This window comes from Dromiciops gliroides, chromosome 1, assembly GCF_019393635.1.
Source record: "Dromiciops gliroides isolate mDroGli1 chromosome 1, mDroGli1.pri, whole genome shotgun sequence".
Classification (NCBI taxonomy): domain Eukaryota; kingdom Metazoa; phylum Chordata; class Mammalia; order Microbiotheria; family Microbiotheriidae; genus Dromiciops; species Dromiciops gliroides.
Window position 1 is genome coordinate 563,394,310 of NC_057861.1, and position 26,509 is coordinate 563,420,818.

Genomic DNA, 26,509 nt, shown 5'->3' on the forward strand with positions numbered 1-26,509 from the left:
ACTAGTAAGTGTCAAGTGTCTTGAGAAGGGATTTGAACTCGGGTTCTCTTGAATCCAGGGCCAGTGCTTTATCCACTGCACCACCTAGCTACCCTGCTCCAGATGTTTTAAAGTGATTGGAGTTAAATGACTTGCACAGGGTCACATAGCTATTAAGTATCTGAGGTGAGATACAGATTCAGGTCCTCACAACTTTAGGGCTAGTGCTCTAGCATCCAGAAGAAAGAAGCTGAATAGTGAAAGACTTCAAAATAATGTCATACAAGGATAAGTTGAAGGAACTGAGGATAATTATCCTGGCGAAAAGAAGGTTTCATAGGCAACAAGATAGTTGTCTTCAACTAAAAAGCATGGCATGTTAGAAAGGATTAGGTAATTCTTGCTTCACCCTAAAGGACACTGAATAGAAGTTGCAAAGAATTAGTTTTAGTTTTGATATATGTGACAATTATAATCATTACTGGTCCCATGAATCTCTTTTCTAAGATATATCAAAGATGGGAATATAGCAAAAGAATGGAAAAAATGACTGATAGTATTATTTCTTTTAACAAAATGCATCAGTAAACTACCAATTATTAGGCCTACTTTCCCAGCTCCATAAAATCTTTCTCAGAATGTCTATGCAATGTATAAAGTATATCTTTGATGAAAACATAAGAAAATAAGAAACAAGAGAAAAGTTTCTACAGATGCTATTGTGCACAAATCCCATTGTTGTACAATTGATATAGGTAGAAAATATAAGATCATGCTTTGTTTATGATTTGTTGATTATGATAATGGCCCCGTGTGAAATAGCTGATTGAGTATTAGCTTTAGAGACTTAGTGTTAGAAGCTAGTGTTTAGTGTTTTAATGCTGTCTGAGACACTTACTAGCTATGTGAACTTAGGCAAGTCATTTAACATCCCTTAGCCTCAGTTTTCTCATTTATAAAATGGACATAATAGCATCTATCTCAAAGAGTTATTTTGAGGATGAAATGGGAGAATAACATTGCAAAACTTAAAGCACTATATAAGTGTTAATTATTAAAAATATTAATAACATAATTCCTGATCTCTTCAACTGCTGGTGCCCTATATACCTAACTACCCTTTATTTAACTTCTATTTATATTTAATAACTTTATATTTAAGCTACATATACTTTTCTATGTACTTGTCTCTTCCATTAAAATATAAGTTCCTTGCAGATAAGAATTCTTTCATTCGTTATAATTGTATACCACCACAATAAGTGCTTAGTACATATTTTTATTGACTGACTGCTAAGATCCAACAAAATTCCTTGACAGATGTAATTAGAAATGTAGTTTCATTCAAGACTCTCTAATTAGCAGTTTCAAGGAAGGCAGATATACTTGTTGAACATGTTTACTTCTGCCATGGAAGATACCCAGATAACAATCCAAGTCTATAAGAAATTCTTTATAAGTGGTGAGGTTCTCTATATGCTTTTGTTTGTATGTGACATTATGCTGATAAGTTCAAACTGTAAGTACTAAAAGGCTTCTTCAGTTAGAATTTTAACCACTCAAAACTTTTCATTCATAAGTCATCTCAGAATAAAAATGGAATAAAAAATGGATAAAAATGTAACATTCCCTAGGTTGCCTACACAGTTGCATAGGCAAAACACTTAGTTATGGGAACCTATGTCTTTAACAAGAATTTTGGATACTTGAAGGATAGCTAGCTAGTACAGGGATAATGTGTCAGGCCTGAAGTCAGGAAGACTCATCTTTGTGAGTTCAAATCTGGTCTCAGATACTTACTATCTGTGTGACCCTGGGAAAGTCACTTAACCCTCTTTTCCTCAGTTTCTCATCTATAAAATGAGCTAGAGAAGGAAGTGGCTAACCAGTCTAGTACCTTTGCCAAGAAAACCTCAAAATGGGATCATGAAAAGTTGGAAACAACTGAAATGAGTGAAAAACAACAAAAACAGATGCCTGAAACATTATAAACTGGAGACATCATTGAACAGGTAGAGTAAATAGTGTTTGGGAGATTATGTAATACTTTAAATGATCCTAAGCTACACCTTGTCACTCAATTCTTTTTAACTCAAATATACTCTTGATGATCTTATGACTCCAAGTCATAGAACACAGAATTTTATTACAAAAGAACAAAAACTGTGTATTTCCAAAAGGGAAATGGAAAAAAAAAACATAGTATGATGTATAGGTTTGTCTCCATGCTATATAGGTTTCAGAATATTACTAACAAGGATTTTGTTGGAAGTGCACTTCAGCTACTCTCACCAATGACAGGTCCATTATTGTCTGTGAAGACTATGGGTATTTGGCTACTTACTGACATGCTTTGCCCCTGCTATTCCTTTCCCTGGATCTTCTGCCCCATTCTTCTTCAACAAAGTCCCTTCATTCCCTGGAGTCTAGAATTTTCCCTATGGTTGAATGAACTGCAGAAAAACTTCTCCTGATACCCATGCCTTTTATTCATTAACTTTGTTGCATGGGGGCCTCACCACCTCGTTGTGACCACTATTCATACAGGCTGGTTGGTGCTACTAGAGTAGAAACTTTCCCATATCATATGGAAGCTAGTAATGGCATGGACAGACCTTCCTACTGCCATCCTACCTCCTTGTCCCTCATTTTGGACTCATCTTCAGATTTATACTGACATCTTTGTATTGTACCAACAATGTCTAACATGGCCCCTGGAAAATTGCTTTCACATAATCTTGGCCTCAAAACCTTCTCTGAGGCATATTTACTGCTGGGGAAAGGCCGATAATACCTGAGACAAAGGTCTATTTCTTCTATGTTTCTAATTCAATCTAATCCAAGAAACATTTATTAAGCATACTGTTCGGTCCTGGGGGTAAAATTAATAAAAAAGACAGGCCCTACCCTCAAGGAGCTCACAAACAAATTGGGGTTTGGGGAAGACAATGCACAAAGTGAGGCAAGAAAGAGGGGGATGGAAACCAGGGGTATTTATTCTATAGGGTTGAAACTGGTAAGAGAAACAAATACAGAATGGAATGAGCAAAAGTCTAGTTTCTACCCTCAGAAAAAGAAGATATGAAGGGGAGTTTAGTATTCTATCCTCCAGCTCTTTAATTACAGGGGAGAGGAGGCTGAGGGAGGTGGTGTTAGTCAAGGCTTGAGTTACAAAAGAATTTCTATAAAAGATATCAAGGACATATGAAACTGAAAAAGGCCAATCATATAGTGAGACAGAGATAATATGCAGTTTGAATATAGAACTGGTATTGATGATGAATTAAAAGACTCAGAGGAAGGCTCCTAGCTCATTAGATAATCAATCTGTGGAACATTATTTATAAAGGATATGTAAAGGTACCCCAATCAGATGAAACGGTCCACTGCCCATTGATCTGCAATGGAGGACTACCCAAATGAATGAAATCATATATTCATCAAAATGCTTAGGAGAGATTTATGCACACTAAAAAAAAATCTTATTTCTTTATAGAACCACAGAATTCAAGAGTCTCCAGTTAGTAAATTATTAAAGAGGACTGATCCAATAATTATCTAAATAGGAGTCTCCTTTACATCATTCTCAACAAATAGTCATCTATTCTTCACTAAAAGGCTTTCTTCAGATAAATTTACTGTGCCTTGCATCACTTGCCATTCTCTTCTGCTTCATTTCCTTCTCTCAAAACACATTTCCTTTCATCCCTTCTCACTTTCTTTAATCACCTCTTGTTAAGTAATGTCAGACTCCTTGTTACCCCATTTGTGATTTTCTTGGCAAACATTCTAGAGTGGTTTACCATCTTCTCCAGCTAATTTTATAGATGAGGAAAATGATGGGTTAAGTGACTTGCCCAGGGGCACACAGCTACAAAGTGTCTGTGGTCAGATTTGAATTCAGGAAGATGAGTCTTTCCTGGTTCCAGCCTGAGTATTCATTCTATCCACTATACCACCCAGCTGCTCCTAGTCACCTTTTACTCTTACCCTAACATCCATCATCCATTCTCTGACCTTTTCAACTCTTCCTATTCATCCTCTTTCATTATTTCTTTCTACCCTCTCTCATACTTTCTAACCCCCTCTTCTTTCTTCCATTTCCCTTCCATCTCTAGTGCGTGCCTTCCCAAATCCTTTCATTTCCTCTCATGACATTTTGAGCCACTGACTCAATCCCAAATGAACTGCAGAAAAACTTCTCCTGATACCCATGCCTTTTTTTCATTAACTTTGTTGCATGGGGGCCTCACCTCTTCATTGTGACCACTATTCATACAGGCTGGTTGGTGCTACTAGAGTAGAAACTTTCCCATATCGTATGGAAGCTAGTAATGGCATGGACAGACCTTCCTATTGTCATCCTACCTCCTTGTCCCTCATTTTGGACTCACCATGCTTTATGTCGAAAAGATATATTCCTTCTTATGAAAACCTTTTTTTTTTCTTTAAAAAAATTTTTAAACAGATTTTAAATTGGCTTCATTATGTCATTTCATAATTTCTGTTAGTAAAGTAGTTCCCTTTCAAATCAAGTTCATGGATATAACTTAGAAATAAAAAGAAGCTTCAAGATCTACTTAATTTATATGTTTGTTCTACAACAAATTTAATCATCAAAATATTCAACATTATTATTACCCTTTAATTTTCTAAAGCCACATTATTAATTTAAGTAAAGCCACATGATCATGAGTTTCAAATGATCAAAGTACAATTTATGAATGATAATCTAGGAGACAGATAATTTTAGAAACATAAAGGAGGAATTCTTCTCTGTGATAGGTACAGGTTTTTGTTATTATTCTTGTTTTTGTCTAGGCCTGTGATTTCATCATTTTGGGGTACTCCTGATATGGAAACTTCTTCCTCTGTTACCGAACACTTATTCCCATATAGCATATAATTTTAGGGAATTGGCTGAGATACTGATAGAGTAAGTGACTCACCCATGGTCACATAAAATCAGAGACAAGATCTGAACCCGGGCCTGCTTGTCAAAAAGGACTGTGCTCTATTCACTCTGCCATTCTTGCTTCTGTGATGATAGTATGAAGATTATAGCATGTAACTCACTGTTTTGTCTATATAGTGTGTAAAAAAGCTGGTTAGTTCATTTAGAGAAATCAATTCAATAAAAAATAAGTTTACACAGCAAGAAGTTTGTTTATCATGTTTGTTTCTTTTTATTAAAGACATAGGCTTGGATAGACTATTTTTAAAACAAAAACTTAAGTGACTTGGGTATGTCTGCATGAGGTGAAAGGAACTGGTTGATATAATCTATTAGATAAAAATGTGACGTTTTTAAAAAGTTAGTCAAAGTGGTGTAGAACAGACAAAAAGAAAATAGAAATGAAGGGATATTTCAACCTCAATGATGATGTTATTTAGTCAGAGTGTTTTTAAGTTCAATGAGCAAAGCAGATAATTTTTTTCCTTTTTTTTTTTTTTTGCAGGGCAATGTGGGTTAAGTGACTTGCCCAGGGTCACACAGCTAGAAAGTGCCAAGTGTCTGAGGCCAGATTCGAACTCAGGTACTCCTGAATCCAGGGCCGGTGCTTTATCCACTATGCCACCTAGCTGCCCCCAAATCAGATAATTTTTAATGCTTCAATTATAAAAGTAAGTTTGAGGCCATTTGATCAGGTCACAGTGTATATACATGAGATAGAATTGAATTGGCCTGTAACCCTGAGCCCATCTGATCTGCTGCAGTATAGCTTGATTGATGAGCCCACAAAAGCAGGCAGACTAAATGTTGTGATCTGCTCTGATTTATTCTTAGTCACATAGAAATGACCAAAGCCTGAGGAGGAAGACTGAAAAAAAAAAATGACACCATTAACCAAGAAAAATACATTGACAAATTCTACAACACTGAAATAGAAAGGACTGCCAATATATTTTCTGTCCTGCTTTATTAAAATAAAATTATCAAATAATATTAGAGCTTACTGAGTTAACATATACCTGCATTGTTTAGGTATTTATGGTATCCTTGACAAGGTGTCCTATAATACAGAAACCCAAGCTATACAAAAATTAGCCAAGTTATTTCTTGCAAAGGTACATGGAATCTACTCCATTAGTTTGGGGGTTGGAAGGTGGGGGAAGAAATTGTATTGATCTTTACATTTTAAATTTTTGATTGTTACAAACCCCAGTGCTATATAATTTTGGATCACGAGATTTAGATAATAAAATCCCACTCCCTTATTTTACCAATGAGGAAACCGAAAGCCTGAGAGGCCAAGTGACTGGCCTCAAATTCAAACAATTAGTAAATAGCAAAGTTGGGAGTCAAACTGATCTTCTAGACTCCCCAAATCAGTGATGTTGTCACTGAACCACCCTTTTCTAAGTAGAACAGTCTTTTAGCTGATGTTACCAATGGTAACAACTTCTAAAGAATGTGCCTGTCTTTTATGACTTGTCATAACCAGAGGGACAGTGGCATGATTTTGTGTTCCATGTTTATACCTTTTGACAAATGAAGATTTTAACTATTCTGTATTTATAAATATTCTTGCTGTATGAAAGATAATGAACCATTTTTCATGCTGAAGTCAGATATTCTGTGTACCTCCTATTAGGTTCCTTTTCCCCCTGCAAAATCCACATCAAAGGTCAAACTGTTCATCGGGGAAATAATATTTTTTAAGCCACATCTAACTTTCAGACTTAAGTTAATAAATTTTATCCTTAATATTCATCAGTTCTTTTATAACTTAAAAAAATTGTCTGAGGTTAAATTGCATTTGCCCACAACTTTTGTTTAATTTTTGCAGAGGCATCAGAACATTTCAGAAGGATCAACTGACGCTGATTTCATTTGTCTAAGTAGATAAATCATCTGTATTGAACTTGTCTCCATCAGCATGACAGTGCTTATTCATGATTTAATTTGCAATTTTCCCCTTTTTTTCACCCTATGTAGAATGAATGTTTAAACATAGGAAATTTCAAGGTTATACAGGTCATTCATTTTAATAAGGACTTCCATAGAAAGTGGTGACAGAAATACATCCTGTAGCAGACACTTTCCCCTCTCTGATTCATTAATCTGTATTGAATTTTAGTTTCACTGAAAAATGGAAAAGAGAAATGATCTTTTATGTGAGAAGATAGTAGAGAGATTATTTTATTTTTCTTAACCTTACTAATTCTAAGATCTTATTTAGTGTAGGGAATGAGATTCAGGGCAAGGGAGTAAGGTGTTTATTTCCAATAAGCAGTTAAATAGTAATTCATAAAGAAACTAATAATTAAAAGCAACCAAATAGCACAGGCTATGTCTGTGTTATAGTGAGAGAATAGTACAGTAAAAAAAAGTTAAGCCATTACAGCAAAGTGGTGATAAGACACTTGGAAAAATATTTTTCTCTCCTTTTAAATTTTTTTTTGTTACATATTAAGTTCTGAACTGTCTCCCTCCCTCCTTTTTTCCTAACCTTGCACTACAAAAGGCCACCATTTGACACAGATGGATGGATAGATAGACAGACAGACAGACAGACAGATAGATAGACAGATATGTAAATCCATATTATGTATACTTCTATTTATCAGTCTTTATCTGAAGGTAGATAATATCTTCTTTCAAAGGTCATTTGTAGTTGATTATAGTATTCAGAATATCTTAGTCATTCACAGATATTCTTTGAACAATATTGCTATTACTATATACAGCATTCTCTTGGTTCTGCTCATTTCACTCCATTATTTCATGGAAGCCTTTCCATATTTTTTTTTCCTAAAACAAACCTGGTCATTACTTCTTACAGCACAGTAGTATTCCATCACAATCACATATGACAATTTGTTTAGCTATTCCCCAAGGAAATATTTTTAATGTTTTCTTTGATGGAAGGTTTAGAGAGAGGAGGAGAGGAATTTGAACCTATGATTTCATTAGTGGAGAGAGCTACCAGTATGTAAAATAAGTCTAAGCATCCAACTGATACTTAGATTAGCAATTCTTCCACAATTTTAGAATCTTATGGAAATATCTCAGTTTAATGAGAGGTTATTTGATTTGCCCATGGTCACATAGCTAATATATGTCAAAGGCAGGATCTGAACACTAGTCTTCTTGATAACAAACTGGGATCAGTTGTGGCATACATTCCTTATTTAATGCTCATGTGACCTTAACAAGCTACTGATAAATGGAATAAACACATGTTTCAGTGCTACATGATCCCTTAGTTTTTGTATAGATCAAGAAGACACAGTCATGGGAGAAGCTAGCATGGCTGATAGATTGACTTCCATAGACTGGAGGAACTTAATAGAAAGTACACAAAATATCTGACTACTCAAAGAATTACCCTAAATTGTTAGTAAAGACATTTTTATGACTGTGCTAAGAAATCAGTAATGAGAAATTAGATAGGCTTAGCCCATTATTTGTTCATGTTCTTTTCTCTCTATAATACTGATGGTGTATTATTTCTTGTTAGGTCTATATTTCTCTACCTGATGTCATGGTACAGTCTATTACTTTCAAGTACATGGTAAAACACCATAAATGGATAATAAATGTTTCCAAGTAGAAGTTCTGAATAAAGATCATTTAACTTTTTGCATTATTTGTTAGCAAATAGATGTCCCTGAAGCACTTTGAAGGACATTTGTCCTTTTAAGTAGGCTAAACATTCACCCCCAAATTCCATTTATCCTATTAATTTACTTAGCAAACATTTTTCATAGATGATATGAAGATAAAATTTAGCCCAACTATTATCCAACTCATCATAAATTCTAAGTTAATGAGTCAAAATTAATGAGTTTATATTCTACCTCTTCTAAGAATACTTATAATTTTATGTAAAGTTATACTTGCTGATTTTACATGCATTACATAATACTTTGGAGTGCCCTTATTTGAATAAAATTTGGCAATTATTTATTCAATTAAATTGTGCAGATAAAGTAAATAAGAGATTATTAACTATTTACCATTAAAACTATCTATAAATATTTATATGTCATTCATCATTGTAGTAGCTAGGTGTCTGTATGTTTCTTCTATGTTATTGCTGAAAATTTAAATGCCAAGCAGTCAGAAAATCCAAATCTATGGTTCCCATGCCAATTATAACTCAGCCTCTTGGCACATATGGTACGTAGTATTTTCTATTACTGTATAGTATCTTATATTTATGCTTTAATACATATTTGCCTTACAGCACAGTTATGATTCCTCTGAGAACTATAACTTTACATTTCATGATGCTTGTTTTAAAATTCTCAGCCATAACATTGCACTAATATGTTTTCTGTCTCTGTTTCCTTGCTTTGTTTTAAAGAATATCTAATGATTACATTTTAGCCCCCATGACCTAGTGTCAAAATGTATTCCAGTGTGTGAATCAGGTCAAATTTGAATTTCTAACCTTCATAAATAAGTATAAGCGATTAATCATAAGTGGCATGCAGACCAATCTACAAGGAGAATTTTACATAGGACACATTTAGGACAACAACAATTGCATTCAGAGGGAAAAAAGTCTTTTTTCAGACAAAATATTTTAGTGTTACCAAAAAAAAACCCCAAAACAAACAAAAGTCATTCTATTCTAAGAAATTCCATGTACTCTAGACATTTAAAAATACATATTTTAATGTGATTATAAACCCTAGCAACCTCTTTCAGTTGAATGTTTTTTCCCTTAAATGACAAATTGTGCTTTGACAGAGCAGGATAACAGGCAGACTCAAATAAATTTCCCCCTCAAAAAAAAAATGACCCACAAAGTTCATTTAGTTAAAACTGTTAAGCAAAGCAGTATAATTCAATTAAACTCAAATCATTTAACCATCTCTTAAAAGATGTACAAAGTCCTGGGGGCCAAATCACATGCTAAAAAGTAGTCTCTTACATCAAAGAGCTTACATGGTACTTGGAAGATACAACATGTACACGAGTAAGTAAATATATAACATATACTAAATAATACAAAGTGATTAAAAGTGAGAGAATGTAGCTGTATCTAAACTAATTATCCCCTCAAAATCTGTGATCATGGGAACTAGACTGGACTTCTAGAGATAGCTTAAAATCATTCATTCTTTGATTCATATTACCACCATCTAAAGTTTACTCTGAAATTTTTCATAAAGAAGTTCCTATTTAGGTCTACAGAGATGGGGGTAAAAGAAGACCTCAGATCTTGTACATGTACATGCTTTATTTTATCCTACTTGAATTATAGGAGATTAAAATGACTAATAGGAACCCAAAACAAGTGCAGGACTCATATAAAGGACTCACAATACTGCATAAAACAAAACAACATTCTCCTCCTTCCCCCCCCCCCATCAAGAAACTGGTTGGGATTGAAGTAACTTTTAATTTTTTCAGTTTATTTTTTACTAAAAGAAAGGAACAAAGCTTTAACTTCAATGTGTAAATTGCAATTTTTGTTCTTTGCTTCAGAATTTTGTTGCTTATTAATTCTATCTTCATGTATTTGCTTATATTCTTCATGTGTCATATGAATTACATGTATCAGATTCTTTTGGCTCTTCACTTTGCATCATTTCATACCAATCTTCCCATATTACTTTGACTTCTTCATAAGTCATTCTTTCTGTCACAGTAATATTCCATTTCACTCATAAGTCACTATTTATTTTGTCATTACAAAATCATTGGACACAAAATTTATTTACAGTATGTTTTGCTATTATAAACTCTGCTGCTATGAATATTTTCATACTAATGGGGTATTTAATAACATCCTTGAAGGACAAATCATATAAAGGAAATGCTGGATCAAAGGCTATGTACAACTTTGTACTTTGAAAAATTCCAAATTATTATTCAAAATATTTAGACAAGATGGGGGAGAAAAGGCAGCAACTTGCCTGAGCTCTCCCCCAGACCCTTCCAAACACCTTTAAATAATGCCATGAGACAATTCCTAGAGCAGTAGAATGCACAAAAGGCCAGGGTGAAATAATTTTCCAGCCAAAAACTCAGAAAGAAAAGTCTATTGTATTATGGAGCACAGTTCAGCACGGGTTGACTAGGCCCCAGCAAATCAGGACCAGGTCTTGAGTAGCATTGCATCAGCAGTAGCATCAACTGCTTTTGGAACTCTCAGACCACAGATGATAACAGGGTCAAACAACTGTTCAGAAGGTGATTACAGGGGTCTATTTAGTGGCACTGGGGGCAAGAATCTGTTGATTTTTGCCCATATTCAGATCCAGGTTGCAGTCCAGGGTGGCAGTCCTAGGGTGAGGAGGAGAACTATAGCACACCAGAGCTTATGTCCACAGTGGAGCAGACAATCTCATAATAATCACAGGGCAGAAAAGACTGTTTGTGGTCTCACAGAACAGAGAACATGCCAGGAGAGTAGTAAACACACCCCTTCTTAAATCATACCACCTTGGAAAAACTGAAAACATACAGGTCCCTAGAAGTATCTCTGAAAACAGCTCCACAAAACCCCCCAAAACTTGGGATAGTGTGCTCTCTACCCTGGAAAAAGAGTCCTGCTTTAACAAAGAGTTAACAGTAAAAAAAAAAAAATAGACTATGGAAATGAGAAAACAACAGAAAAAAAAATCTGACTGTACAAAGTTACTATGGTGACCAGGAAGATCAAAACATACACTCAGAAAAAGATAACTAAGTCAAAGCTCCTATGTCCAAAGCCTCCAAATAAAATAGCAATTGGTCTCAGGCAAGGGAAAAGCTCAAAAAAGATTGTGAAAATCAAGAGAGGAAGAAGAAAAATTAGGAAGAGAAATGAGAGTGATATAAGAAAATCATGAAAAAAGAGTCAACAGGTTGTCAAAGAAGACATAAAAATAAAGTATGGGGGGCAGCTAGGTGGTGCAGTGGATAAAGTGGCGGCCCTGGATTCAGGAGTCCATGAGTTCAAATCTGGCTTCAGACACTTGACACTGACTAGCTGTGTGACCCTGGGCAAGTCACTTAACCCCCATTGCCCTGCCCCCCAAAAAATTATAAAAATACGGTATGGTCCAATATGCATTCAGATTCCACAGTTCTTTTTTCTGGCTGTGGAGAGCATTTTCCATCATGAGTCCTTTGGAATTGTCTTGGATCTTTGTATTGATGAGAAGAGCTAAGTCTATCACAGTTGATCATCGCACAATGTTGCTATAACTGTGTACAATGTTCTCCTGGTTCAGCTCATCTCACTCAGCAACAGCCCACTTAAGTCTTTTCAGATTTTTCTTAAATCTGCCTGTTCATCATTCCTTTCTTTATTTCTTTTTAAAGTATAGGTTGAGTTGATTACATTTTTTTTTAGTTTTCAACATTTGTTTTTATAAGATTTTTAGTTTCAAATTTTTTCTCCCTCCCTCTGTCCTCGCCAAGACAGAAAGAAATCTGATATAGGTTATACATGTACAATCACACATGTTAACTGAGTTAAATATTTTTTAAAAAGCCATTTCCTAATTGATAAATGATCAAAAGATATGAACAGTTTTCACATGAAGTAATCAAAGCTATCTATAGTCATATAAAAATGTTCTAACTTACTATTGATTGGAAAGATGCAAATCAAACAATTCTGGGATACTACCTCATACCAATTAGATTGCTTAATAAGACAGAAGAGGAAAATGACAATTATGAGAGGGGATGTGAGGAAACTAAAACTTTAATGCACTGTTGGTAGAATTTTAAACTGATTTAACCATTTTGTAGAGCAATTTGGAACTATGCCCAAAGGACATACTCTTTGACCTAGCAATACCATTACTAGGTTTGTATCCAAAGAAATTTTAAAAAAAGGAAAAGGACCTATATGTACAAAAATATTTATAGCAGCTCTTTTCTGGTGGCAAAGAATTGGAAATTGAAGTGATGTGCATCAACTGGGAAACAGCTGAACAAATTATGGTATGTGATTATGATGGAATACTGTTGCGCTATAAGAAATAATGAATAGGATACTCTAAGAAAAACCTGTAAAGACTTACATGAACTGGTGCAAAGTGAAATGCCATACCAGATCTTAAACTATATTGTAAAGCAGTAATTATTAAAACTATCTGGCACGGGCTAAGAAATAGAAAGGTAGATCAATGTAATTGAGTAGACATACAACTTATGGTAGCAAAGAAACATAGTAAACTTGTATTGGACAAGTTTAAAGCCTTAATATTTTGGGATAATAATTCCTTATTTGGTAAAAAAAAAATTGTTGGGAAAACTGGAAAGCTGTATGGCAGAAACATAGCATGAACCAATATATCACACCACTTACTAAGATAAGATCAAAATGGGTACATGGCCTGGATATAAAGAGAGATTTTATAGGAAAATTAGAAAAAAATGTGAAACAAATTACTTAGAAGTCTTATGGGTAGGTGAACAATATATGAATAAACAAGAGACAGAGCAAAAATAGGTGTAAAATGGATAATTTTATTACATTAAATTTAAAAAGTTTTTGTACAATTAAAAATATATAGCCAAAGGCAGCTAGGTGGTGCAGTGGATAGAGCACTGGCCCTGGATTCAGGAGTACCTGAGTTCAAATCCAGCCTCAGACAGTTAACACTTACTAGCTGTGTGACCCTGGGCAAGTCACTTAACCCCACTTGCCTCACTTTAAAAAAAAAAGGAAAGGGAAAAAAAAATATATATATATATAGCCAAGATTAAAAGGAAAGCAGAAAATTGGGGGCAGGGGGTAAAGACAGTTTATCAGATAAAGGTATGATATCTAAAATATATAAAAATTTTATCAAATCTGTAAGTATATTAAGGATTCCCCAATTGATAAATAGACAAAGGATGTGAACAAGAAGTTTTCCAATGAAGAAATCAAAATAATTTATAGTCATATAAAAATTCTCTAAATCATTATTGATCAGAAAAGTGCAGATTAAAACAAACTTGAGATTTCTTTTTACACCTACCAGATTAGTTAAAATGGGAGGATAAAATGGCAAATGTTGAAGAGGATGTGGGAAAATTGGGATACTAATTCATTGCTGTTTTAATTGTGAAATGATCCACTTTGGAGAACAATGTGGAATTATGCCCAAAGAATTATTAAACTACCTATATCCTTTGACATAGAAATAACACCTACTTGGTCTATTTCCAAAAATGATTAGAGGAAAAATTAAAAGAAGCTATATGTTCTAGAATGTTTATACTGGCTCTCTTTGTGGTGGCAAAAAACTGGAAATTGTAGGAATGCCCATCAATTGGGGAATGGCTGAGTAAATTGTGACATATAATTGTGATGGAATATAACTGCTCTATAAGAAACAATAAGCTGGTTGGTTTTAGAAAAATACATGTAAAGACGCATGAAATAATGAAGAGCAAAATAAGAAGAATCAAGAAAACATTGCATACAATAACATAAATATTGTTTTAAGAATGATTGAGAAAATAAGTTTTTTGTCTATTATAAAGACCTAAATTAACTATAAAGGACATATAAAGAAAGAAGATATCTGTATCCATAGAAATAACTGATAAACATAAGTATTTATAGAATAATTATGCATATATAGCTATTTATATCTAAGGATAGGCATCTTTTTGGCAAACATGGGGGGAGGAAAGAAAAAAATAAATTTACATGATAATTTTGTTGGATATTTGAAAGAAACAGCAAGTTGTGAATAGTAGATTTGCAGTTGCATGTGCAATCATCTTTTTATTTTACTATGTTTTATGCTTGTGTTATTCCATAAATTCAAAATAATTGCTTTAATTTTATTTTTGTTGGGGATATATTCACCCTTTTAATTTTTAACAGTAGTGATTTGGTTTTCTTTTTTAATTCAAATTAACCAGTTATTTATCTATTTTTCCTATAAAACAAACTCCTAGTTTTATTTATTAAGTCTTTGTGTTTTTTACTCTCAATTTTATTAATCTCACCTTTAATTTTTAGGATTTCCAATGTAGTGTTTAATTGGGAATTTTTAATTTGTTCTTTTTTCTTTTTTTTTAATTGCATGATAAATTCATTAGTTTTCTCTTCCTCTATTTTATTGATGTAAACATTTAGAGATATATAACTTTCTGCTCCTTAAAGAAACAGTCAGATGTATGGATCACTATCTCCAAATGGCTTAACTATTCTATAGCCTATAATCAACTTGACATTGAAGTGAATAAATTTGAGCTTTAAAATGACAAATAAGACCAGTTCTGTTGTAATAGCATTATTTTTTGTTGTCTAGACCCAGTTTAAGATTTCTACCAGATAGATACAAGAATTTCATCAATATATACCTCAAATTGTCTTTTCTACTTACTGCTGCTAAGTGTCAAATATCTAGTTACTTTCTCAGTTTTCAGTTTCAGAAGAATTCTCTAAATTGATGTTTATCTTCATCATTGTTTTTCAGAGTTCATCATGTCTAGAAACCACTCCTGCAATATCATAAGGGGAATTAATAAATATCAATGGAAATCCAGTGGTCTCTTGGCAGTATCTAAAATTAAAGAGAAAATATCTACTTTCACATTCTATTATCTTAATGAGATATCAAAGAGGTTCCAAATAGACAAACGAGTTGTTCAATGTGCCTTTGTCTTTATATTCTCCCTATTGGGAGAGTATAATAACTTATGATTTAAATCTCTGAATGAATCCTTTGCTTTTTAAGCACATGTGTGTGCATGTGCATGTGTGTGTGTGTGTGTGTGTGTGTGTGTGTGTGTGTGTGTGTGTGTGTATGAAATAGATGTCCTGTACCTAATCTACATTACACATTGAATAGCTTTCTACTCCCTTTGAGCAATATCTTAGAAATGAAATAAACTAGAACTTTATGAAATTTTTCTTGGATCTATGAATTGGGAATATAAAGAACCAAAGATAAGGAAAAAAAGGTTAAATTAGAGGGCAGACCCATCTAGTTCTGAAGTCTGGCCATGCGATCTCAGAGTTGGGGTCGTTTAGTAGGAAAGATCAAACCAGAAACTTCTGGTTTGAAACCCAGCAATGGATTAAGCCCTGGGCTTGGAATCAGGAACGCTCATCTTCCTGAGTTCAAATACAGCCTCAGACACTTACTAGTACTGTGACCTTGGCCTTATCACTTTGTTTCTGTTTGACCCAGTTTCCTAAACTGTAAGATGGGGATAATAGTAGCACCAACCTCTTAAGGTTATTGTGAGGATCAAATGGGGTAATATTTGTAAAAAGCACTTAGTACAGTGCTTGGTACATAGAAGATACTATACATATGTTTATTACCTCCTTCCCTTCTTTCATCTGTATTCTAAATCCTATTGGTTTGTCATGAATCATTGAAGCTCCTGCTATGTTTGTTTGATTAAAGTTTGAAATTGTTTTGGATTTTGCTCTCAACTACTAAAAATGACTTAATTTATTTATTCAATCATGAAGCCAGTACTCTATTGTTCAAAGTATTGGCCTTTCATATTGTATCCAGAAACTAATTATATCTAAGTTCTTGCTTCTACTAGCACTGATCTAAGTGTATTGTAGGAAGCAGAATTTAATGTTTTCAAATCCTAATTCATGATCCTGCATTTGTTGACACATTCCCATATCAGATTTCTAAAGCTCAGTCCCTAAGGAATTCAATCTAAGAGGAAAACCTTATTTTCTTCTGAGAAATAGATTCTTATTCTTTTGACATGAATGTAATCAATGATGATACATTTAGAGGTAAATAGTTTCAGTCAATTTAGTGAAGTTTGGGGTCTTCAAGTGAAGCCTTTCTTCATGTTTATTTTCATTTCATAATTTGTTATTTCAGAAATAATCATTCTCCATTTAAAAGAAAGGAAATGTGCTATAGTGGAAAGAACATTGCCCTTGGATACAGAAGACCTGTGTGACTCATGGTAAACTACTTATCTCTTCTAAATTTCATTTAGCTTATTGACAAATTTGCAATGATATTTGTATAAGCTGCTTTGCAGGTTTATTGTGAAGAAAGGTCCATAAAGTCTTTTATAAGTATAGGAAATTCTTAATGGGAAGCAAATTTAATAAATTCTTCCATATTTCAGATTTTTCTAATGGTATACCATTTTTAAAAAAATCAATGGACCAGGGTGGCTAGGTGGTGCAGTGGATAGAGCACCGGCCCTGGAGTCAGGAGTACCTGAGTTCAAATCCGGCCTCAGACACTTAACACTTACTAGCTGTGTGACCCTGGGCAAGTAACTTAACCCCAATTGCCTCACTAAAAAAAAAAAAATCAATGGACCAGGTATATATGCTTAGATCATCAGATCTGAACATGATTCACAAACCCCAGTCTTGACTCTTTCCTAGATGTCTTTGCCCAGATGTCAGGGATACTCACATAAGAAAGCAAAAGAAATTGTAGTCACTTTTATACGGCTGGGGAGCCAGAGACTGCTGAATTCATGAGAACTGAGCTAAAAAAAAGGCTAAAATCCAATCCAATTTCTAAACTAAACTCCATACCATTATAATTAATTCCCAGAATTGAGGGCCACTAGGCTGCCTAAGGAAGGGTCAACTACCCTAGGTTGGAAAAATGGACTTTGTGCTGATAAGTATATTAAGACAACATGACATCATACAACACAACATGATATGACAAAACAGAGAGAAGACAAGATGAGAGGAGACAAGATAAGACAAGACAAGACAATGTATTGCAATACAATAGACATGTATTAAGTACTTAATTCTATGCTAATAGAAATAAGAAAAAGAAAGACAATCTCTGCCCTTAAAGAAATTACAGTTTAATTTAGGAGAGGGAGAGTACCCAGCTTGGGTCATGGTGAGGGTGAAGTCAAACCAAATTGGTTGGGAATGAAGTTATCTGGGCCTCTGAGCTCTCTTTAAATGGGAAGAAAGGGTCTAGAAGGAGATCATTACTCTGCCTTCTAGCCCTCTAGTTAGAAGGACAGAAGCAACTGAGAAAACTGATAATGTATGAGTCTAAAGTCAAAGATGTATTAGTGTTGATGAATTTTTTAGTGACAAGTGTATCCTAGGGGTTGAGATGGGAAAAATAATTATGTTGAAATCATTACTAAGCAGACCAGTTAGTGGGCAATGGTGAATGGTCCAGTGTACTTCCATTGCACTTCCAGCATGGGAGATATAGGGAGATCAAGTCACAAACCAACAAATAGAAAAAGGTAAAAGCCTACTAGATAACACATAGAGATTCTGAATTTTGTAAACTATTCAGCTTGGATTGTGTCACTGGGGAAATAGTTGGTGGGGATCCTTAGGTTTTTTTAAAGAATTACATTGGGGCAGCTAGGTGGCGCAGTGGATAGAGCATCGGCCCTGGAGTCAGGAGTACCTGAGTTCAAATCCAACCTCAGACACTTAACACTTACTAGCTGTGTAACTCTGGGCAAGTCACTTAACCCCACTGCCTCACTAAAAAAAAAAAAAAAGAATCACATCCTCTCACACATGATCCAATTAGAATAAAATAGTCTTTTATTTAGGTGCTAGAGAAAGGGACCAAGAGAGAAGTCAAAGATTTAGTCTCAAGGGGAGAATGTTCAGACATGATTCTCTGAGTCACCTTTCTCCTTGACTGGAAGGGAGGCCAAAGCCTTTATAGAGTACGGATGGTCAGGAGATGGATGGGGTGACCACCCGACTGTGGGAAGTTGCCTTTGGGGTGGGGAAAGCTTGAGTGAGGGGTGGTAGTCCTGACTTCTGGGTTTATCTCTGTCTTTTGGCTAAGGTCAGGCAGAAGCCATGCCTAATGGGCTTATCTCCCTTCTTAGTTGTAACCATCCTTTAACTAGTAGCCCAGTTTAAACTTTAATTGTCCCAAACCCCATGTCAGTTTGTAACTCACCTCTTATGCCTAATCAGATCTTTAGGCTTTATTCTCCCCTTGACTTTAGGACTGACTTGAAGTTTTCACACTCAGTACTTTCTGTAGCAGTTGCTCCACCACACCTAGTTAGTGTCTCTCATTTAGGATCATAAAATTCAGACACCTGAAACTTACTAGCTCTGTGACCCTGGGCAAGTCACTTACACCCCAATTGCCTCAAACCTCAGGGGCCCTCTCCAGTTCCCTTAATGTATATTTTACCACCAGACCCAGATGACTCCAGAGGAGAGAGTGAGGTTGGTGACCTTGCAGAGCTCTACCTCATTTAAATCCAATTCACTGCAAGTCATGACCAATTCATGATGTCATGGTCCTCTTCAAGAAGGAAGGACAAACAACAACAGCAACAGCAGCAGCATAGTGGGAATCTAACACAGGTTCTCACTCCCTATTTGGGGATCAATGGTGTCATGCAGCTTTATTTCTAGCACTATCAAGACCTGACATTTTAGAAATGAAAAAAAAACCCTATATTATTTGAAAGGATGTTATGGGAACTCAATAATAATAATTATAAAAATCATAATTATAACAATAATAAGACTGTTACCCAGAGCAATAACATTCCTCTATGAAGAGCAAAAAAAAAAAAAGTACATTATAGATCATCTGGGATAGTTCTACTACAGACTATTTGTGCTTGAACTGAAACCCATCAAATGAAACTTCTTTAGGGAAAAAAAATCAGTAAAAACCTTTTTTCCTTTGAAGACAGTTCAAAGTCCTAATAAAGGTGATCTGTGATGATTCTAATTGCTGGTTCTGATATTACTGCTTCACATGTTGGCTACTAAGGACCTTTGAAGCCTTCTGTAGTCTGAGAAATAAAAAAAAAAAACTACAAAACTTCCATTAATTGAATTAGCTTTTCAACTTTTTTTAAAAAGAGCCCTTTTCAAATAGAAATAGGAATTAATCTACTGAAAGACAAATTTCTGTTTGTTGAGTGAATGTGTCTGTCTGTGATTATTTTATAACTCTTTCCTAGCATCACTTTTTCTCCAAAACCTTTCTGACCAAATTACACCCTGTGAAAATATCTAGAAAAAGAGGACAAATAATGAAACTCATTTTTCATTGTAGTTGTTGGGATCCTAAGTTTAATACTGGAAGGGACTTTTGTAATCTTCTTTAATTTTAGTGCCTTTTCCCTATTGATTGTGTACAATTTATGATGTTTCTAGCTTGTACTTAATTGTTTTCATGTTGTCTCCCTATTAATCTGTGAATTCCTAGTAAGCAGGACTGTCTTTTTTTTTTCTTTGTATCCCCAGAGCTTAGCACAGTGATTGAAATGTAGTAGGTGCTTCATAAATGTATATTGATTAACATCTATCCAATTCAACCTAATTGTCATGGTTATTTCTTTGAAATATAATTAATTTATTTAATGTTGGAAAGCTTGATATATTGGGTAGAATTATATGGTCTATAATTCCTCAGAATCCTGAAATGGAAAGGGAGTGGCAGTGAATCATGCTTATGTTTCTTCTAACTATTTCAGTTGAAAATTGTAAAGGGACATTTTATAAATTTTCACTTTGGCCTAAAATATTTCAAATGTGCTACAATATTATTTTCAAAGAAGATAAACTTTTTAATGATAAAACTGCATGCTATTATAGAAAATAAATATCACATATTGTTGATTAATAGCACTTAAGGAACCAATCACATTCCAGAAAAAAAAAATGTTCATCTGCCTCAACCATTCTCATTTTCTTTTGTATGGTATTCTGTATGTGTTTTCTCCCTTTATTTAAATAGAGTATTTTACAAGTTTGTAAAAGGAAAAATAATACATTCCAAGGTAGGTTTGGCTTTATCTATCATAGATAGACTGTTAGGACCAAATGGAGATCTATCTGGAGCTTGGTATTGAAAATCTTCTATTTAAATCTCATTTGATGTTTCATGGAAGTGTTCTGTCCATCTCCAAAGTTATGCCAGAAAAGGACCAGCTCTGTTAGGTACTAACTACTGTCAAGGGTTCAATAATTAACTTTCTACCTGTTTTAGTCCCTCTTGTTATGGCCATCATCCTTCACCTTTGGGCCTTCCTGGCATCCTGTTTCAATCCTAGATCCCAATATCTGCCTTCCTGCCATCCTTTTAGTCTAGGTTTTTTAATGTCCTGAGGAGATTCACATACCTCTTAGCCAGCATCTTAGCCTCAATGCCTTCTCTTGCTCTCCAGGGACCATGGCCCACAAGAGGTACTTTTCCTTACCAACTCAGATCCTCACTTCCTACATACTGATCAGATTATCCCAGAAGCCATGTCTCTACATGCTTTTGTCTCTGAGCCTCACAGAATCTATCACTACTTTCCATGGAACTCAATAGTGCGCTTTGAATGATATAATCACTTGATTCCCCCAAAGAATACATCTCCAACCATTGATACTCTCTGTCTTTTTGGATTCATTCTACAACATATGCCTCCCCTGTCTTACTCTGCTAATTGCAATGATTCTGAACCCAAGATACTATTGTCCAAAACCTGTTCCCAATTTCCAGTTGCCTAGTCCCTCTCTAACAACCCTGCAACTCTACCTCCATCCCCTGTAATGCCTTGGAATTCTTGTTTCATTATTAATGAACTTGTTATAATTTTAAAAATCTTCATTTCTTACTCTTTTCATCTTCTGACCCTCACTAATATCTGGTTCCAGGGGTGTACTGGGGTTTGTTCATATTTTTTTGAGACCTGATTTTTAAATTTTCAGTGTGAAAATGTATGCCCTGGAAAATCAGCAAATGATAATAATCAAGGCTTAATGTATTACTTTGGTGATATTCTTAGCTTAAGAAACCAATGAAAAATTGTTAATAATTAATACTAATTTGAGTTTTTCATACATGTCTTTTTCCTCCTTTGAGAAGCCAATTGTTAAACACTTCCAAGTATACCACTGCTTTCTTGATTACTGAATCCTTGCTCATGCTTTCATTCATTTTCCTAACTCCATGGCAAGGAGTTAGAATACTTGTTCCCCATATTACATCCAGACTCCTATCATAATGCTGTAGTAATCTCTCATCCTTTGAAATCTGTATTATCCAAATATGTTACTCTTTCAAAATTCTGTTGACTATTATCTCATGACACTCAAAATGTTTTTCTTCCTTTTTCAATGAATTTAATTCCTTCATGGCTCACAGTGTGGTTTTTTTCCCATTATGACTCCAATAGTACTTATTTCTTTCCACTTACACAGCATCCACTCTGGTGCAAGTTGTCATTATATTATATCATGCTGGCATTTTAGCAATAGCCTTCAGGTTGGTCTCCATGGCTTAAGTATCTCCCCCCACTCGAATTCAGCCTACATTCATCTGCCAAAGGGATTTTCCTAAAGAATGGGATATTAACATATTACATCCCCCCATTCCACTACACAATGAACTCCAGCGCCTCCCTATTACCTTCAAGATTAAATACAAAATATTGTTTGGCATTTTAGGTCCTTCACAACCTGCCCCCTTTTAACCTTTCCAGTCTTTTTACACTTTAGTTATCTCTACGCATTCTATGATCCAGGTACAATGGCCAGTGACTTATTCCTTCTATACTCTACTTAATCTCCAGGTTCCCTGTGTGCACTGACTATCCCCCATGACTGGAATGTTCTCCTCACATCCACCTCCTGACTGCCTTATAGAGAGAGCTTCAGGTAGGGTCTCCTTTAAGGTTTAGTTCAAATATCATCTTGATGCATAAGGCTTTTCCTGCTAGTCCCCTTCCCTTTGCTTTTACCTATCATTTACAATGTAAATAGCTCCTTTGAGCAAGGAGGTTTTTGCCATTTTTGTATCCTAACTTCTTAGCACAGTGCCTGGTACATACTAAGAATGTAATAAATGGTTGTAGACCGGCTGTCATCTAAGAGTTAGCTGAGCAAGTGATGATTTGTTTTTGGTCTTTCTGATATAATTGATGAAAACTGTTCAATAAAATATGGAACATCTGTGGAGAAAGTTTCTGTGCTTATAAAGTCACAGATCCTTGAAATAAATTGGAAAAAAAAATAATGACCTAGACAAGAATTGAATTCCCTTTATTCAGTTTGAAAGAGGATTGAAATAAAGGTCTTAATGTAGTACTGGAGTGTAGAAATAGAGTGATTTAACAAGAAAGGGCAATGATCTAAGAAAGGCGGCATGTTGTAAAGACACTAATTGGGTAGTTGATGGACCACAGAGAGAACAGCTAGAGGGTTTCCCCCTACCAAGAACCAGGACTAAAACAAATCAAAACATTTTGTCTTCCCATTTCTCTTCCATTCCTCCTAAAAAGTTGTCACTCATTAAAGGAAAAAGGTATAATTTAATCTTGAGTTCAAGATCATTTGCATAAGATTCTCCTTATTGGTAGAGAATGATTACTCCATATTCTATGGCTACATGAGGGGCAAAATTGGTGAGAGCTTGAGAGAAGAGAGATCCTAGTTCTTCTAGACTCCAGCTTTGAGAGAGGGACCATAAAGTCCTAATTCTCCTCTTCTAGGCTACCTCAAACTTAATCCTTCTTACAAGGACAGAGCATTGGTAATAATTTTCCACCACTGAGGAGACTCATATGTGAAGGGACTTGAGCCCCTATTTACACAATGAACATCAAAATTAGAATTAAAGGATTTATAATAGAGCTACGTGAAATGTTAAAGAAGCATGTTGAAGGAAGGAAATATCACCTTTGTCTTTCAATATAATAATTGGGATAGTATATTGAGGACATTACACTACAATGGTCCTTTGTTTTGTTTTGGAGAATTTTTTGTTTGTTTAATACCAGCTGTGGGAAAAATAAAACCCTCCTACCCCTGTGGTTGCCTTCCAGAGTCAGCTGCTTATTTGCTCAACATTATGGAGCTGCCTAAGTCATAGGGCTTTAGGCAATTCCTCTACTTCACCATACCCTAGAGAGAACTCTGGCTAGAGATACGCCCATGTCACAGTTCTGTGATGGATATCCGAGGCTTTGCACGCTATGTTTTTGAATGTCATTGCCCTGGGCTTCAAGTACATAATTTGAAATATATGGAAAGATATATTTTTAAAAATCATTTTACTTCATATTAGTTCATTTTAGCACTACATATTTTTATGAAGTCCATAATAATATCCTGCAGAATGGATTATTAATAATCCCACTGAAATTAGGCTGGAGGCAAGCTCACTCTTCAAGAATAATTAAAGTGACAGTTTAAGAGCAAATTATGTAAGCCAGAGATTTTCTAGGTGTTTAGTATTGCTGTCATCTCTATACAGTTCACAATGAAAGTGATTCAGCTTAATTTTTATCAAGTATGCATCGTCCCAGGAGGTACTATAGGAGAGAGGAGTATGAAAGTATATATCACATCCACAAAATGACTACAATAAACAGCATATAACATTCATAATTTATTTTGTGTGCAAGCCTAGATTTTAAAAAATCATTCATTTACTCTTCTTTCAGAATTATTTTATAATCACCATTGTTGTGGAAATAAAAGTGCCTGTAGGTTATTTGGGTTTGTTATTATGCAATTTTAACTAAAACTCACTCACCATCCATTTTAAGGCCTGGTGATTTTCTCCCCTTACTAGATGAGCAGTTTAGTTCTCCCTTATATTCTAGGCATGAAAATGTTAAAATTTCTAATATGCAATTTTCTACCATACAGGATCACCCCATTCCCCTATAATGCGAGCTCGTCTGAACAGACCATTGTGCTTCTGCTTGTTACCAGCTTTAGTTCTGATCTCACAAGGAGATTGTAGCCTTGAGGTGATGGAATGTTGTGTGTTTTTAGTTAGATTGAGGAAGGCCAATAATGAGAACTTGTAGTTATTGTCATTCTCTCTCTCTCTTGAATTCTCAATATCACATTTATTAATTTCATATTCACTTATGGATCAATAGACAAGAATTTATTAAGTGCCAAGTCAGTCAGTTAACAAACATTTAAGTGTGGCAATGTTCCAGGTGCTATGTTAAGAGTAGGGATACAAAGGAAGGCCAAATAACAACTACTACAACAATAGTCCTTGGTTTTGAAAGAACATGCATTCTCATGGGGAAAACAACATCAAATATTTATATGGAGGACATGAAGGTAATATGAAATGAAAGTTATTATCAGCTGGGTAGACTAGGAAAGTCCTCCTACAGAAGGATAGCTTTAAGGTGAGACCAGAAAGAACATAGGTGGCTTGTGATGATAAATGGAAGTGGTACATGTCAAAATCACACTTATCTGTGTTTCTCCATAATTAATGCCCTCTTACAAACATATGAAAGTCATGACATTGACTGAAGACTCCAGTTTAACCTCAGGAAGCCTACCTCCTCTACTAGCCCAATGGACTCCTACCCATAAATGATCTTGTTCCTGAAGAACACCATTTTGCCTGGTTTAATGATCACGTCCATCTGCTATGAAGGAGGTGCTTACACAAACTGGATGTCAGCAGATACAAATTAGATAATATGGGATACCCTAAGAAATGAGGATCTTGCGTAAGCATGGAGTCAGAAATTAGTCAAATAAGCCGTAAGTGATGATCCATGAGTGGAAAAATGAAATTAATAAAAGTGATATTGATAATCAAGAGAGAGAGAATGACAATTACTAGAAATTCTCATTATTGGCCTTCTTCAATCTAATTAAAAACACAGTAACTACCATACCTCAAAGGTACACTCCCCTTGTGAGATAAACTAAAGTGATAAAAGCAAAATACAAGAGTATGTAGAAGAGCTCAGTAATGGTGGATGGGGTGAGCCTGTGGTAGACATTGCATATTAGAAATTTTAACAGTGATGTTTGTAATGTCCATGCATCTGACCAAGATATCTAGGGCTTTGAAAGGACAGGATTGAATAGTCAAATAGTCTCTCCTTTGGAGTCAGAATCAATGAGGAATTTTTCCAGTTCCCCACAAGGCACACAATTTTTGTGGGATATGTTAATACTTATATGCTAAGTAGTCAGTTGAAGCAAACAGAAGAACAGCAGATGTTGGGGAGTAGATCTGTTGCCAATATCAGTATTGGCATGGTGATGCCATATTGTGATGGACATGGGACCTTTCAATCCCTCTAACTCTGGAAAAAAAAAAGATAGCTATTCCTATCCTATTGGGCTTATTGTGCCAGTCAGAGATTCCATCTAACCTAAGTTGTCTTCAATTTGTCCCTAAGTGGAAAAATGGCACTCTACTATCTCAGACCATAAATTTGACCCTCATAAACAATGACTTAATGACTTCTTGCCCAAGTCAGATGTCCAAATTCCAAGAAGCTGTGTCTGTGGCAAATCAGTAGTTATCCTAGGATGGAAAAGAACTCCTATTATTCAGTGGTTTCTAAGATCCAGTCTACAGAAAACTTATCTGATGAAAATGAACTACTTTTAAATGGTTTTAGGTAATATTCTCCAACCCTTTCTCCTTCCTTTTCTGATACATAGTTACCTTGGCTTTAAGGACCCTGCAGAGGACAATGTGTGTCTTGAAGAAAAAAAATCAGGTCCCCACTATTTAACAGGCTTCTTTTCCTCTGATATGATTTGGATAATAGCTTTCCAGAAAATATTTGAAAGATCAAGAGATAGTATTGTTGGAAGACACCTTGCAGTCACCTAGCATAGGAAAGGTGAAACCAATGCTGTATAAGTGATGAATA